The sequence below is a fragment of the Pseudorca crassidens genome, chromosome 4 (assembly GCF_039906515.1).
Source record: "Pseudorca crassidens isolate mPseCra1 chromosome 4, mPseCra1.hap1, whole genome shotgun sequence".
Taxonomy (NCBI): Eukaryota; Metazoa; Chordata; class Mammalia; order Artiodactyla; family Delphinidae; genus Pseudorca; species Pseudorca crassidens.
Genome location: NC_090299.1, coordinates 68781330 through 68800279, shown reverse-complemented (window position 1 = coordinate 68800279; position 18950 = coordinate 68781330).

The window sequence follows — 18950 nt, the reverse complement described above, 5'->3', positions numbered from 1 at the left end:
GATGTCTCAAATGGGCACAAAAAACTACCAGTTACTGCTTAAGTAGTAATATGATATATTTTCCATAAGGGTATATGTGTTCTGTTCACCTCATAGCTCTCAAAATATCTGTTGAATGAATAAGTGAAAGGCAAGGGAAGAACCAACTTTGTTCTTGTGTTTCAGAATTGGTCAGTCTCTCTTCCACAATCTCATTTTGCTTTAGATAAATATGCTTCTGTCTAAACCATCCTAGTATGGAGCCCTTTCCTGCTGATTTTCTAATGCTAGCAACCAAGAGTCGAGGAGACCTCTGCTGGTAAAAGTGACTGTAATCCTTCAGATCCTGGACCTAGATATTTTTTTTTTAATTGGGGTATAGTTGCTTCACAACACTGTGCTAGTTTCTGCTGTACAGCAAAGTGAATCAGCCATATGTATACACATATCCCCTCCCTTCTGGATTCCCCTACCTTCCAGGTCACAGAGAATCGAGTAGAGTTCCCTATGCTATACAGCAGGCTCTCACTTGTTATAGCAGTATGTACATCAATTTTTCATCCTTTTGCCAAGAATACACCAGGCTTCCCCTTCTCCACCTCTCCTGATTCTCCCCTTAACCAGGCAATCAATTTTTGACAAATTAAACTATATAGCCATTTTAAACATCATTAACCTTGTTTGAGGAGTTTCATTTACCTTTAATTTTATAATATCATGGATGATGGGATCTGAACATCAGTAATAATGTAAAATAGGCAGTTATCTCTGTAGATTCCTGTAGTTATCTGTATAATGTATTACTGTTAATAATGAAAAAAATAAAAATTTACCTTGCATATTCAAGAAGTTCAATAAAATGAAAACTTTCTGCCACTAATAAGTCACTGTACATCACTGGGTCTTGATTTTACCATTTTTAAAACTGAGGATAATAAGCTACTTCGCAGGGTTCTTGTGAGGCCAAATGAAATAACAGATGTGAAGATCTTAAATACAGTGCTGAGACTGAGCTAAGGCTCACTGTTATTCAGATTATTAATAATAATACAGAACTGTAGGAATTGTTGGATGAAGGAAATGGTCTTATCTATAGAATATTATCAAAAACAGAAATATAGAGAATCTCCTGATAAAGCAGGCATGTGTATAGGTTTGGGTAGTAGGCGAGGGGTAAATCCTTGCCTACTTAATTTATTTCCCTTCCTGCTTCTTCGAAGATGTCTCTCCATTGTGTTTTTGGAAAACCCTAGTTACCTAAGAAAAGTAATTTGAAAAGATCTGGATCACATCATCTTTGAAGGGTTTTTGGTGGTGTTGTTCTTCCTGAAAGTCTAAGATTCTACTGCTCTTGGAAAAAGTCTAGTTGGCCCTTACACTAGAATCATATGTCATTTAAAAAGTCCTATGGTAAAACTATCAAGGTCCTTGACAGGCTACTAAACATAAGGAATGAAGGGGAAAATGGGAGGGAATAAATAGAAGAACAGGCCAAGAAGGTTTAGTATGATATTCTAAATATTGATGAGGGATATTTTTGAAGTACTTACAATTACAGAGAGAATGGATATTGTAAACTCAGACATTTATCAAATTCTGGAAAGTATTAAGGAGCTCTCAACTACTTCAATCACTGTCACTCATAAGACAGATGATTGTTGATACAGTCGTGTCCACTATTTACAGCTTCTAAGAATCTATAATACGCATGCTGCATACTTCACTGCTCCACTGAAAAATGATACCCATTTTTCTGATGTCCTATGGTTGTTCTTCATTACCTGAAATGCTACTCAGGGGTTTGTATAACTAATAACAATTACAGGTTCCCTGATCGTATAATTAGCACTGTTGGCAGATTATGAAGTGTTCTGGTCTGTTGCGCTTAAAATCTATTCTCATAATCTTAGAAAAATTCATTCTTAATTTTGAAGCAATTTGCTATATGAAGCATAATTTGTTAAATTAAAAAAAAACATGGCAATGCATGTTTCATAAAGCAGGTCTGCATTACTCAGCTGCAGGACAAATCCTGTGAGAACCTGATGCACTTTATGTGTGGTTCTTTTTTGCAAATCCTCATTTTAACATAAAGGAAAAAATTATAGAAATTAACCAAACTTTCGGGTAGTGCTTGAAAGAGACAGTGAAAGTAAGAAGCTGAGTGAATGTTTCCCAGAATTACTAATTAAGGAGATATATCTGAATAATTTTATTAAGCCCACTGATTGCCAGTTATCAAAATCACAACCATCACTAAGATAAATTCCATATTTATCCTTAAGAATACTTTCCTTTAAACACATACTTTTCTGGTTTCAGCTTTATATATTTTGATTAATAAACCTTTCTCTCCAATAGCATTAAGATATCCCTCTTGTATTTCCTAATATTTTATATTCATTTGCTGAATATTTATTAGCTAGATTTTAAAATGTCAAAAATAAAAACTGTATACACAATGACAGTCTTCCCACACTTGTCCTCCACTTACTAAAATACTATACCTTGCAAAGAGTAGAAAAGCTGTGAGCTTTTTGCTTACCTTCCAGAGATTTCTTTGCAAATATATGCCAATATGAAAAGATAATACTTCATGTCCTTATAAACAAATTTTAACATTATTTTTGTACTTTTTGTACATTCTTTTTTATTTAAGTATAAATTCCGTTTATAAATTTCCAGGGTTCTAATTTTTATATTTTCATAATAGCAAATTATCCAAAATCATTTATTATTTTCCCATTGTTCCATACATGTGAATGTCCATGGCTCAGGTTAATATAATTATACATTTATCAAATGTCATATTTTAAATTTTTATAGCTTTATAATATTTGCACTATCTGTTAAAACAAATCTTTGTTCTTCTCTCCTTTTCCTCTTCTTCAAAATCATCTTGCCTATTAGTTGTTTTTATTCTTTCATATAAATTTCAGGATCCAAGTACTGTGTGGGAAAATAATCTGAATAGAATTTTTACCAGAAAGAAGAATTATGTAATAATGTAAGACAGTCAGCTATCTTTGTAGAATATTTCCTGTAGTTATCTGCATAATGTATTGCTGTTAACTATAGAAAAATAAATAAAAATTTACCTTGCATAATCAGGAATTTAAATGAAATGAACACTCTCTGCCACTAATAAGTTACCATAAGTCACTGCATCTTGATTTTTATAATATTGGGTATTTCCACTCATAAAATTAGTGTAGCTCTTCATTTTTATTCTTTTTCAAACTTCCATATTAATTTTCTTTATAAGGTTGTGTTTACTTCTGTTAAATTTATATTTAATAGTTTTGGTTTTTGTTTTCCTTTTGGCAATCAGCATTTAGTCATTACTGAAGAATGTCTTTTTTAGACTTGTAAACAAATAAGAACAAACCAAAGAATGATATATTCCCATGTGAAGACCTCTGAAAGAATTAATGTGGTATTTAGTAGATCCTCAAATTATTATAGTAAGAACTAATCAACCAAATCCCAATTATAGGGCATTCTGTGTTTGTTTACTCCAAAAAATTCAAATATCATAAAAAATAAAGTGTGGGGAGCATTGCTAGAAAATAAAAGAGAATTAAGTGTCATATCAAGAATATATAATGGGTATAATTTATGAATCCTGATTTGAAAAACTCAGTAGTAAAAAGACATCTTTGAAGCAACTGAGAAAATTTAGATATGTATATTTATTGCATTAAAGAATTATTGTTAATGGCTTGCTGGTTTATTTAATCATATCTTTATTAGGCATACTAATTTATTTCATGTAATCATGATGCCCAGATTATACTTAAGAAAACACACAACAACAACAAACACACACAAAACAACTCCAGGGGATGTGAATGAGGGTTGCAATGTGTGTTCTTCTGGAGATTGATAAAACAAGACATGATTGGCAAAACATTAATATGTGTTGAAGCTAGATGAGGGGTAGGTAGATTTAGTTATACTGGTTCTTCCTCTTCTTTTGTATATATGTAAAATTTTTTTTATAATAGAACAAAATTTTTTAGCAAAAATATGCATTCATTGTTTTGCAAGTGACTAATTTCCTGCTCAATTGAAAGAATGAAACTGAGTACAGACAGTGTTCTGTATCCACAGTTCCATATCCGTGGATTCAATCAACCCACAGATAAGTACATCTGACTGTACTACACCATTTTAAATAAGGGACTTGAGCAACCGTGGATTCTGATCTCTGTGGGGCGTCCTGGAATCAATACCCCACAAATGCTGAGGGACTATTGTATTGTACCTATGTGTTACAAGTATAGTTTTTACAAGAATGAATCTGGAATCTAATTTCAAAAATAGGCAAATGAAATAATCAGATAATTGGCAAAAGAGACAAATATTTCTCAACATATGGAACTTCATCTATATAAGAAAACTAGTATTTGAAACCAGTGTACATTTTCCTACATAGAAATGTATTCTGAACAATCTGTCACAGTGTGTGAAAGTTCTGTTCTGTGCTACCTGAGATGATTGAGCCACTGATAATTTAACAAAATAATAAGAATATTTAACCATACTTTAAAAAAATTTGAGGTGGAAAAAAAGAGAAAATGATCTAGAAAAATATTATACTCATGTAGAAAAGCAATAATATACTGTAAAAAATTGCTTAAATTCTCTAAAACACACTGTATCATTTAAAAGTCAGTGCCATTAATTTTGATTCAGAAGCTGATATTAATAAGTTACTCCAACTGTTTGCTGAGCATGATGTTCCATAAAAGTCATAAAAACATTTTATTGCTATTCCCATGAATAAACCAAGTTTAGTAAAGTATAGTTATATTTTCACACCTGAGTATCAGAATAGACAATGTAGAAAATAGTTTCCTTTGTTCTGGGTTTGTCAGAAAATCTTCTCAAAGATATGCAAGGCAGGGTTAAGACTGACTTACAGTTCTGGGCTATTTTAGATAGACAACTATAGAATCCCCATTCAGAGATGAATATAATATCTAATAAAGTTTGCTTTTAATTAAGTCTGAAAAATTAAATTTACTGATATACTGGTGTTCTAAGTATAAGAAGATCAAGTGGATTTTTTTAAAGCTTTCTAGAAAACAGAATGTCACTAAGACGGGAATTTCATCGACATTTCATAGTACAATGCTGGTCACCATCAGTCTTTCCTTTAGTATTCATTACTTATATATAGCATATACATTTTTGTGCATAGAAAGATGTGGCTATGTGGTTCTTTGTCATTCTAAGAAAGTAACATTACTTCATAAAATGCAGCAATTAAAATGCTTCCCAAATTTACATTTTATAAGTATTTTATGATGCAAGTAATAGGAATAATAAAACATACACTGCTTGTTTCTGGCTCATACAATATTGCAAAATGCTTATGCACAGCTTATATTCTGGATCTTAGCAATAAGAAGAGTTATTGAAAGAAAAGGAGACATTGAATGTCATCAGCTTATCCATCATTAGCCTTTATCATTATTCTTTGGTACCCAGGGATGTGGAACCCAGTGATAACTAGAGCTATCAGAGCACATCTGCGATTATGCACTCTCACAACCTGATACTTCCCTCACCCTGATTTCATATATATTTTTTAAATGAAGAAAAATAGAGGATACTCATACATGAATAAATTAGTGTGCAGGAAATAAAATAAATTGAATGGGACTTTAATTGAATCAAAGTGCATATTTTGAATAAAGACTGCTAACAATTCATTACAAGATAAAATTATACACTTCACTTATCTCACTATATTCATTCATATTAGTTTCCATGTGGTCACTAATTGGATAACCAATAACTTATAGCCAGTAAAGCCTGCCACTAACTTTCTAAACTGGAATTGTCTACTATGAATGAGAAAATTCAGTAAATATCACATAGTTCTGCATTTATAAAATGTTAAGCCAGGAATTCAGTAGATATTAGGTATTTCATTTAAGTCCCTCACACAAAATACATAAAACATGAAAGAAGACAGTATTAATGTAATGTCTCACATGGCATACAAAAGATATTCTTAGGGCTTCCCTGGTGGCGCAGTGGTTGAGAGTCCTCCTGCTGATGCAGGGGACACAGGTTCTTGCCCCGGTCCGGGAAGATCCCACATGCCGTGGAGCGGCTAGGCCCGTGCACCATGGCCACTGAGCCTGCGCCTCTGGAACCTGTGCTCCGCGACGGAAGACGCCACAACAGTGAGAGGCCCACGTACCACAAAAAAAAAAAAAAGATATTCTTAAATTCTTCAATGATATTTATTTGGTACATTGAAAGGGGATGCTCCATGGAAACAGTAAAGTAGGGTATTTTGAAGAGACATGCACCAAATATATGAAATGAAAATCCTTGGATCAAAACTGTGCTAGTGAAGATCAATTGACCATTGCAGCAGCATGTAAATCAATGAAGTTAGAACACACCTTCAAGCCACCCACAAAAATAAACTCAAAATGGCTTAAAGACTTAAACATAAGAGATGACACCATAAAACTCCTAGAAGAGAGCATAGGCAAAACATTCTCTGACGTAAACTGTACAAATGTTCTCTTAGGTCAGTCTCCCAAGGCAATAGAAATAAAAACAAAAATAAATAAAATGGGACCTAATCAAACTTACAAGATTTTCCACAGCAAAGGAAACCATAAACAAAACGAAAAGACAACCTAAGGAATGCAAAAAAATATTTGTAAATGATGCAACAGACAGGGGCTTAATCTCAAAAATATACAAACAGCTAATACAACTCAACAACAAAATAAAACCAACCCAATCGAAAAATGGACAAAACGCTTTAATAGACATTTCTCCAACGAAGACATACAGATGGCCAGTAGGCACATGAAAAGATGCTCAACATTACTAATTATTAGAGAAATGCAGATCAAAACCACAATGAGGTGTCACCTCACACCAGTCAGAATAGCCATCATTAAAATGTCTACAAATAACAAATGCTAGAGAGGGTGTGGAGAAAAAGGAACCCTCCTACACTGTTGGTGCGAATGTAAGTTGGTGCAGCCACTATGGAAAACAGTATGGAAGTTCCTCAGCAAACTAAAAATGGAATTACCATATGATCCAGCAATTCCACTCCTGGGTACATACCTGGACAAAACTATAATTCAAGAAGATACATGCACTCTTATGTTCATTGCAGCACTATTCACAATAGTGAAAACATGGAAACAATCTAAATGTCCATCAACAGATGAATGGATAAAGAAGGTGTGGTACATATATACAATGGAATACTACTCAGCCATAAAAAAAGAACCAAATAATGCCATTTGCAGCAACATGGATGCAACTAGAGATTATCATACTAATTGAAGTAAGTCAGAAAGAGAAAAACAAATACCATAGGATATCCCTTATATGTGGAATCTAAAATATGGCACAAATGAATCTACCTACAAAACGGAAATATACTCACAGCCATAGAGATCAGACTTGTGGTTGCCAAGGGGGAGGAGGGAAGGGGGAGGGACGGACTGGGAGTTTGGGGTTGGTAGATGCAAACTATTACATTTAGAATGGATAAACAACAAGGTCCTACTGTATAGCACAGGGAACTATATCCAATCTCCTGGGATAAGCCATAATGGAAAAGAATATTAAAAAAAATAATATGTTGTGTGTAAATGAGTCACTTTGCTCTACAGCAGAGATTGGCACAACATTGTAAATCAACTCTACTTCAATAAAAAAAAAACGAAAAAAGAATATTAGTGTTAGAGCAAGATCAAATATGTTAAGAATTTACCTAAGAGAAAAAGAACCAGTAAAAAATAATTGTGCCAGTGAAAACATTAAATTATAAATTACCATGTCAAGGATACTGGTTTTACTATATGAACAAGAACACTCATACCCTTGCTTTGAAACAAAGAAAATGAGGTACTCTGAGCTATTTCCCCACCATTGTCATACCAAAATTAAAGGTGCCAAGAAGAACAGAGGCCAACAAATAAGTAGAAATATTAATAAATTAAACTATGGTCAGTTTTCTTACCCATGAAATCTGTTTTTGACTTCTTCATAAGCCTATTCCCTCAGACTCCTGAACAATCTTTCATTCAGATTAAGGTGGTATCTTACATAATTTTTTTGATAAAACCTGTCTGTAATAAAGTTGCAAATCATCTACCCAACCATGAAGAACACCTCACCATTTGGAAAAGGTGTCAAATTTATTTAAGTCTCAAATAAACACTTTCTGTCACTCCTCACATCATGAAATGGACAGTGTGGCAACAATTTTAAACAAACACATAGTAGAGCATACCTAAAAACATTTCCCAAATAAATACTTACAAGGTTTGCTTTGGAAGCTAGGTTGCCATGGAAACATATTTCTGTTGATTCGTTAGCAGAGAATGTATATTGAGGGTTTTTATAGTTCTAGAAAATGCACTTACAGGACATTAGGACTACACTCCAAAAATTGACATGGAATAATACAGGATCAATTGGACTGGTGGGATCCTACTTGGTACAGTGGGGCAATATAATTATACCTCAATATGTTCAACAATTATGACATGCAGGTACTTGAGATCTATTTTTGAATTTAGTGGATGAAGTTATTACTCTCTTATTTCCATGCCTGTTGAAAATCCTACAATACATCTGGCCATTATGATGTTAAGATGGTGCAGAAATATGAGAAAGAGAAAGATTAATTCACATGTATAAACTTTTAAAAATGTAAAGCAGTTAAGAAATATGAAAATCAAAATTCCAAAAGGCAAATAGTGAAATTCACACATTATTTTTGCTACTAAATTGTGTGTATTTTATGAGATGAAGGTTGTCAGTAGAAATTAAAAGATAGCAGGTCAGCAAATACCAGCTGTCCAATGAATAGTTGTGAAGTTACATTGGATAAAAATCTCCTCTACATACATGACCTTTCTGTAAGGGAAGAATGTTATTGTGAGCATGAATATTAGTGGAATGATGTGCACTTGAATTTCAGAAATGAAACAGCATCTGAGATAAAGGTAAATGACTAAAAATTAAATATAATAATTTAAAGTTACCCAAAGTTTATATATGAGTCTAAAGACTTAAAGTATTATATACTTAAGCCTATATTGATTTAGGAATTAATCTTCACTATGTTATTGAATTTTCTTTGGAAATGTAACTAGTATGAATTTTAATTTATCTTATATTTAAAAAGTATAATTTTTCAATTTAAGAATTTTTTAATGTTCTTATATTAACAAGTATAAACATGTTTTACAAATAAAACATTGTTATTTATATTTTAACGCTATATTCTCTGATATGTTTAAAATATACTTTTCTATATATTTTATTCTTTAATAACATGTATGTGATAAATTATGATACTATATTGCTCCAATTACATTTGAATATGCATTTAAGCTTAAGTCAACTATAAAAATAACGATCAGACCCTAAAATCATTCAAACCATCTGAGTTCAGGAAAATAAAGCATGTGTCTCAGTTTCTCAATAGTTATATATATATATATATATATATAATTTCCAGATTGTAATATATTAATAAAAACAACTCTCTATTAAATAAAACAATCAAACATTGGTGTATCCAATAATTGCAACAGAGCATGGCACAGAGAAAAACAAAAAGGCTACAGTTACATATTAATTCAAAACCCAGATCTTTCAGAAGTAGTTATATGACTTCACTGAAGAAAGTTTCTACACCTATAAAGATAGTGTGATAGTAATAAGAGCTTAAACATACTTTTTGCCTACTATATGGCAGACATTATTGTAACAAATCACTTATGTTAACTCATTTAATCCTGACAACCCTTTGAGTAGGTATATAATTATCCCTACTTTACAGAGAAAAACATAGGCACAAAGAGCTTCAGCAAGGATCGTGGGACAAAAGAATTCAGGAGTGCTGCCTTCACTTATTTTAGACGAGGTTTGTGAAGAATATAAACACATACACACACACATTTAATGCTTAGCATGTACTTGGTATTCAAAATTGGTAAATCTCATAGACGCATACAGGACAATGTATTTGAATTAAGTCAACAGAGCTATAGAATCTTGAATTATGAAAGGAAGGAAGCAAGGAAGGAAGGAAGGAAGGAAAGGAGGGAGGGAGACAGTTTAGAATGAAATAAAAGTAAAAAGATAAAGTTTCATATAACTTAAATTCTATGTAATCTAAACCTCATGATGTAATGTTATTGATGGGTAATTTTATGTAGGGAGATTATAAAATAATTTTATACTATCTTCTTTCAACCATTCCCTGTATAGTAGATTGTGTGATATTGTTCATAACTTACTGCTCTATCACTGTAAGATAATTTCATGTCCTTTTCCTTTGAATGTGACTTGCAATGACATTTGCTTGCCCCATTGCTGGGCCTGACCATATGACCTTCTTTGGCTAATGGAATGTATATCACCACAGTAATGCCGTTCCCAAACAGTGTTTTAAGTTCATTTGAGTTGGTTGGCTAGATTCCTGCATTTCCCCTCTCTCCCTCTAAGAACACTTTCAAAGATAGGCTTCTCCTTCATCCTAGTCCTACAGAGAAAGGAAATGCGGAGCCAAAACCACAGCTTGGTGTAGAGCTACAGCTGACCCACAACCCACATGTAGCTTGAGTGAGAAATTAATGTTCATTAGTGAAACTTACAAAGATTTGAAACTTTGTTTGTTATGCAATATATCCTAGAAAAATTTACTAATGCACCATGGTAATATCCAAGCATTAACAACCTTGCTTAAAATGTAGGTCTTTTTTCATGATATATCTCTATATTTGTGTATTTTCTATAGTTATTTCTTCAGGCTTTTTCCTCACAAATAACACTTGAGAAATATTTTTAAATATTAAAGAATCCAGAAACCTTATTTTGCTTCATTAGGTTTGGGGTAGGTCCAGGGTCTGAAATTTTAATAAAAATTCCAGAAGTTTCTCATATTATTGTTCTAGGAACCTAATTTTGAGGGGGAAAAAATGTCTGCCATTCCACTTATTCCCATTTATACTTCTGTGAAATTTCTGTGCATTTTGCATGCAGAATAAAATGGATCATGAAAACAATATATATTTTCTTAAATCAGCATTGACTATGATCATAGGTTTAATAGCATTCATAAACAGTTAAAGCTAGTTAATTTCATTTTCATCAGTTTTTTACATTATAAAATGTGCCTATATTATACAGAAAAAAGAAACCTGCTCTGAAATATATAACATAAAAAGATAAACCTCCAAGCTCATACAATCCCTCTTTAATTTCACTTCCCCTATAGAAGCCACTAGTAATATTTTAGTGACTCCTGTTCCCTCATCCCTTCTATGCATAATCAAAATCAGTATCTTCCTCACTTCCAATCTTGTTCTATACTATACTAACTTTAATTTATCTATCTATCTATCATCTATTTATCTATCTATTTACCATCTACCTACCTACTTCCCCTTCTGAAGCTTTTTATTTTAGTGGAAAGATACCCTGAACTCAGTTCTATAACTTACTGTGCTCATTTACCAATGCACTGTGGATCTCTTTTCATGTTAGTATGTGTAGAAAATACCTCATTTAAAAAAATAACATAGAATTACCTTCTGTGGATATTTTGTGATTAATCCAACCAGCCATCTACTGATAAACATTTGATTTCTATATCTTACTGTTACAAATATCAGAGAATGGAAGTACATGCATACACCTATGAAGTACATTTTCTTTTGAGGAGATGTTTATTGAATATCATTTTCTGTTTCATTTATTTCCCACTTTTATACATCAACTGATCTAACATCTTAAAAGTCCCTATATCTTCAAAATCTTCTTCACAAATAGTAGTTTATGATAAGCAGACTTGCTATCTGAAAAAGAAATTTAAATACTGACTAAATTGGTAACTTTGAAATGTCCTTCATTCTGGTTAAATGATGAGTTTTGCTCTTTTGATGTGAAGGCAGTAGATAGATGGTAATCATTATGTGAATAAAGCTTCTTTTTCCATTACATTATCAGTATATTCACTTCTTTGAACATTTTACTTTTTTGTTGAGATCACCTTTCATTAAAACAAGACTTAATAGTGATGTCCATAACCTATTCGATCAATAAAATCTCTTCAGTATTCTTTTTTGGTCTTCATTTAAGTTCTGAATGTATTTTTAATGAAAGTTCACTTACATTTTCTAGGAGGAATTAAGTGGTTTAAAATTTTGGAGGGAATTTCTGCAATGAACATATCACAACACATTAACTTCTACTCTACTTACATTTGGCAATCACCTAAAAATCACATAAAAATCTTACTATTTTTACCAAGTTTTTTTCCTCTTTCCTGATTATTAATTTGCATTATTTCTTTAATTTTCCCTAGTTTTCCTAATATTCATATACCAAATAAATACAATATAAACACATTTTCCTAATATAAAATATTAAAATGTATTCTTATAATTAAATATTTTAAAAACTAGTAATGGCTTTAATTATCTGACTTTTCAATGTTAAAATATTTTACACTCTAATCATATATAAAGTTAAATAAAACTGCAATTTGGCAACTTGGATGTTGTATTGAAATGCATGCAACTGCTTTTAAACAATCTTACCTGGAAAGGTAAAGATTATTAAAATGATGGGAGTTAATTAATATAGTAATCAAGTTGACATATTATCTTGGTCTAACCAAAATGGTCCTTATATTTTACTTTATAAGAGTCACCTCCAGAGTCATCTTCATTATTTTCATTATACTTGCCAGTCTCCATAATTATTGTCATTATAATCAATGAAATGCTATGAAGCCACACAGTTGGTTAATTAAGTAATCAAAGAAGGAAAAATATTTTAAATGAGAACTTAGGGATGTTAAAGAATTCCTTTAAAATACAGTAGCAAGATTAGCTCTTGCGTTCATAGTGTGTATGTGTGTGTGTGTGTGTGTGTTATGTGTGAATAAAAGTGTGTTTGTGTCTGAGAGAAAGAAAAGAGTGACAGAACAAAAGGCAGTTGTGTGAAGGTTTGAGTGCTTATGGATTTCAAACTCATTTTGTTTTAGATGATGCCAAACCTTGCATTTCAGCTACAAGTAGATAGTTTTACATTTTATCCAATTCATAGCCACTGATATTTACAGATACAATGAAGCATAATAGAGAATAAAAAGTGGTATTTAAAATGGCTACCTAGTAAAGAACATAGATTTCTTTGGTCATTTCTTATGATTGAAAAGCAACATAAAGTATGAAAGGGAAATTCGACTAAGAATTTGGAGATAAAGCTCTATTTTAAACCCAGACACTATCTTGTTTTATGATTTTGTATTAATAACATCACCTCCTTGATTTAAACATATATATATATGTAGATTACATATGTGCCATATAAATATAATATATGTAGTGCCATATATGTGATAGGTATGTATATAATTTCATCATATACATATAAAGATTTGATGTCAAATATTACTTATAGTAAAGAGAATGTGGATGCTGGAGTTAGAATCTTTTTTCCTTTTTTTTATTTTTAAAAAGATTTTATTTTATATCAGAGTACAGTTGATATACAATGTTGTGTTAGTTTCAGGTGTACTAGAATTGGTTTTAAAATTCAGATTTCAGTGATTGAAATAAACATCTGACAGGATTATTATATAAATATAATGGTATATCATTTATAAAGTATTTATAAAATTGCAATAACTATTTTGATTTCAAATTTAAGACTTAAATAAAAAATGATGATTGAAAAAACGTTCAAACCCAAGCAAATAAGACAAAACTATTCACATAGTCATAGATTTTGAGAGCTTTTTTTCCAAAAAGGCTTAAACTTTTTTCTTAACGTAGCAGTACGTTCAATACAAATTAACCTAAAAGGAACATAAACTATCATTGTAAGAAAAAAGTCACTACAAAAATTTCACAGTAATGTATGATTTGTAAAAAAAAAAACTTGCATTGCTGTAGGTGGAAAATGAATACAAATATACTCATTAATGAAAATATAGAATAAGTAATTTTAGCTTGTTGGAAATGGCATATTTCATTCATATGTCATATAAACTGGTGCTGTGACATTTGTCTACAGTTTATTCTTTTTTTTCAATAATATAGCATGAGTTGATAAGAATATATTACTTTGAGGATAAAGACTTCACTTTAAATAAACAACCGAATAATCTTTAATATAAATATTTTAAGTCAGAGATTTAAAAACTTGCTGAAGCATTAAAATGCTATCATCTACCATATTAAAATATAAATTGAAAATTTGGGAAATCATACTCATTTCACAGAGCAGAGGTAGGATTCATGGTGTGACCTGAGTCAGATGCTAGGCTAATGCAATAAAAATGCTCAAATAAGACAGAGGTAATTGCAAAAATAGAAAGACTGAGATCAGAGTAGGTTCAAAAGCTGATGTAAGCAAAGAAGGCTGGAAGACTAAAGCAATGGAGCCATCAGTCCACAATGATTCTAATGGACAGCAGATAGTTTACTCTGAATCCTTTGAAGAGCTAATTTTTTTTTACCTTATGGTTATATATTCATTAATGACAGAAAAGAAGGAGAGAGTCCTCTGAATCAGTGATTTCACGAATGCTTACCTGTCCCTCTGCTCCAGAATGCAGAATGTGTGATGCAAAAGCATGCCTCACTTTAGAGGAGCTTAAGAGATAAATAAGGTGTAGTTGGTGGAAAAAGCAGATCTGGTAAAGCTGCCCTACAGCACCCAGGTGATTCCTGTTGTGCTGATTGCAGACTCTAGAGCAAGGAACAGCTGAAAACGATGCAGGAAAGATCGCTAGAGGTCTTAATCTGAAGGATGTTAGGTTCCCGTCTAAAAGCATGAAAAATGATCTATTGAATAAGAAATGATCTGTTGAGTAAGGAAAAATGATCCATTGAGTGGAGGATTTTGAAGAAGTAAATACAATGATTAGTACTGTCATTTGAAAGAGTATGAGGAGTGTACTGGAAACAAAACAATGTTTGGAGGACTGGAGGGTATATAATCACGGTTTTTGCTTCTCCAACATCTAATCTCTTGTCTGGCAATTAACTTCTGAGAACTACCTACCCACCACTGTCAGTTCTTATGTTTTGGCCAGAGTCAGCTTACTGACCATTTGACACTGGGTCTGTGCTACAGTTGAAGGTCCAGGGATGGGATGAGACAAATGAAAACAGAGCGATATGTTGCCTGAGAACAGAGCCAACTATGAGAAAACAAGAACTGCAAATAAAAGATAGTAAAAACTAGTCCTAAATATATTGTTTAAACTCCTGCTTCCAAGAGGAGAAGTAATTAAATACCACTTTAAAAAAAATCAATTTTGGTTGAGTTCTATTACTTTTAACAAAACATGTCCAATACAGAATTTAATTCATGTAAATTCAGGTGAGAGTTCAGGAACCACACTGCTCTCTTTTCTCTGCTATGTCTCTCTGGGTTGCTCATTTTTTCTTTCCCACCAGTAACATCACATAAAACAATCGCAGCTGTAGCTTCTAATACCACTATGACATTTTAATATTTAAAATTCAGTTTTGCATCAAACTTTGGGCTACCTAAAAATGTTCTTTTCAGAAGTCACAATATCTGCCAATCACCTGTGGGCTCCTTAAAGGAACAGCTTCATAACTGATAATATCAATTGCATATAAGAACTGTCATTCCTTTGTATGTATCCAGTAACTCAAAGTATGTCAATTTTTTATCTGTAACTGTCTTACTCATTTCTTTGATTAAGAATAACATGTTGTTTTGGTGCTTTGGTACTTCCTCACAACATGTAGTGTATTCAAATATTGCTAGAAGCTTTGCAAATCTGTGCCATTTTGGGGAAGATAGTCTGTAAATGCTTGTCAGATCATAAGATTTCTACTTTTTGTATACAATAAGGAGACACACTATAACTTGACTATTTAGATATACAGACTCAAGAGTCACAAATAGTTTGAATTCTGGCTCCACCTATACTGCTGTGTCACTGTGAGCAAGTTACTTCGTACCTCTGGATCTCAGCCTTCTTATGTGTAAAATGAGTATTATAATAGCACCAGTTCAATGTGATTGTTGTGATGAATAAACGTGTAAATAACTGAAAAGAACTTAGCACAGTCTCTGAAACATGCTTAGAGGAAAATACATTTTAGCTATTAATAAAACATATTCTTTGTGTTTGAAGATGTTCTTAAAGAATTTTTTATCATAAAAACATAAACACAGTATTTAACAATTGGGAAACTGTACAGTAAACTGCAACATAAATGTGTTCTTTCAAGATCATTTTATGAAGACAGGAAATTAGAGTAACAATCTTCATATAATAATATATTCTTTGGAAAAAAAATCTATCAAAGTACCTATGCAGGGCTTCCCTGGTGGCACAGTGGTTGAGAGTCCGCCTGCCAATGCAGGAGACACAGGTTCGTGCCCCGGTACAGGAAGATCCCACATGCCGCGGAGAGGCTGGGACCGTGAGCCATGGCCGCTGAGCCTGCGCGTCCGGAGCCTGTGTTCCGCAACGGGAGAGGCCACAACAGTGAGAGGCCCGCGTACCGCAAAAAAAAAAAAAAGGAAGAAGAAGAAAAAAAAGAACCTATGCAAACACATGCACATAATTACAATTATATAAAATTAATTTACATATGATTAATGTTGGGAAATTTTAAAAAGTGAAAACAGTTGTTAGTTCACTGAACCTGGTTTGAGAAGCAACTTTTTAAAAAATGTCTTTTGGTTTCCCAATATTTCAAACATGTTTTTGGTGTCATAGTAGGTGAATACTTGTTTCTTTGTTGAATAGGTACCAAGTAACATATTTTTAGATCAATATCTTTGTCTAGATCAGATAGTCATTTGTGTTCATGTGTGTTTATTTTAGGGGGTCATCCATAGACTTAATTACAAAGAGGTTGACAAGTTGCTTGTCCTGAATATGTAAGTGTTCAATTTCAGTAACTCTGAAAACCAAAGTCAAAAAAAATAAATTAACAAAACAAAACCTCTTGTATTTCCCAAATGGATCCTTTTCTGTCAACCTCTAATATACCTAATCTCTCTCCAATTGTATTTCAGTTCATTTTTTTAATAGATCTTTATTGGAGTATAATTGTATTTTGGATTACTTTTGTAGGGATGAATCTTGAAAAAAGAAATTAAATACCAAAACATGCATAGCTTGTTGATTCCTCAATTTAACATTTTTAAACATTTTAATTACAGGATTAGAGTTTTCCTATTAACTAAATTCCATTTAAAAGTATTTTAATCCTTTAATTCTTCAGGTATTATAGAATAATTTAGGGTCATATTCAGCCAGTCTTATTACAGGCTCTCACTCACAATATGATTTCTTTGCACAAAATGGAAAAATAAAGTGAATGAGGAAGTAGCATTCACTGAGAGAAGTCACATGGCATATTCATTTCTCCTCTTTTTAGCTTTGTTCTATATGCTTGCCTCAGTACATTCATCTTTCCTCTTTATTTAAATTGAAATAACATTGGTTTATAACATTATATAGGGTTCATGCATACAATGTTAGAATTTGACTTCTCTATACACTACACTGTGCTCACCATCAAAAGTTTAGGTTCCATCCATCACCATCCAACTGACCCCCTTTACCCTTTTTGCCCTCCCACCATCTCTATTTCCCTTTGGTAAACACCAATCTTTTCTCTGTACCTATGCACTTGTTTTTGTTTTGTTTGCTAGTTTATTTTTTTATATTCTACATGAATAAAATCGTAAGATATTTGTCTTTCTCTGTCTGACTTATTTCACTTAGCATAATCCCATAAAAGGTCCATCATGTTGTAGCATACAGAAAGATTTCATGTATTTTATAGATGAGTAATATTCCATTGTATATATACCCCACATCTTTATCCATTGATCAGTCAATGGGCACTTAGGTTTTTTCCATATTTTGGCTACTGTAAATGGTGCTGCAATGAACATAGGGGTGTGTATATATTTATGAATTAGTGTATTCATATTCTTCAGAAAACACCCAGTAGTGGAATAGCTGTGTCATATGGTAGTTCTATTCTTAAGTTTTTGAGGAATGCCATACTGTTTTCCCCAGTGACTGCACCAACTTATATTCCCATCAACAGTATATCAGTGTTCTCTTTTTTCCATGTTCTCTCCAACTCTTGTTATCGTGTGTCTTTTTGATAATAGTCATTCTAACAGGGGTGAGCTGATATTTCACGGTGGTTTTGATTTCCCTAATAATTAGTGATGCTGAACATTTTTTAAAAAATTTTTTATTGGAGTATAATTGCTTTACAATGTTGTGTTAGTTTCTTCTGTACAACAAAGTGAATCATCTACAAGTATACATATATCCCCTCCCCCTTGAACCTCTCCCCCACCCCCCTCATCCTACCCATATAGGTCATCACAGAGCACCAAGCTGAGCTCCCTATGCTATACAGCAAGTTCCCAATAACTATTTATTTTACACATGGTAGTGTATATATGTCAATCCCAATTTCCCAATTCATCCCACCCTCCCCTTCCCCACCTGTGTCCGCATGTCCATCCTCTACATCTGCGTCACCATTCCTGCCCTGCAAATAGGTTCCTCTGTACCATTTTTCTAGATTCCACAGGTATACGATACCTGTTTTTCTCTTTCTGACTTACTTCACTTTGTATGACAGACTCTAGGTCCATCCACATCTCTACAAATGACCCAATTTTGTTGCTTTTTATGGCTGAGTAATATTGCATTGTATACATGTACCACATCTTCTTTATCCATTCATCTGTTGATGGACATTTAGGTTGCCTCCATGTCCTGGCTATTGTAAATAGTGCTGCAATGAACACTGGGGTACATGTGTCGTTTTGCATTATGGTTTTCTCAGGGTGTATGCCCAGTAGTGGGATGGCTGGGTCATATGGTAGTTCTATTTATAGTTTTTAAGGAACTTCCATAC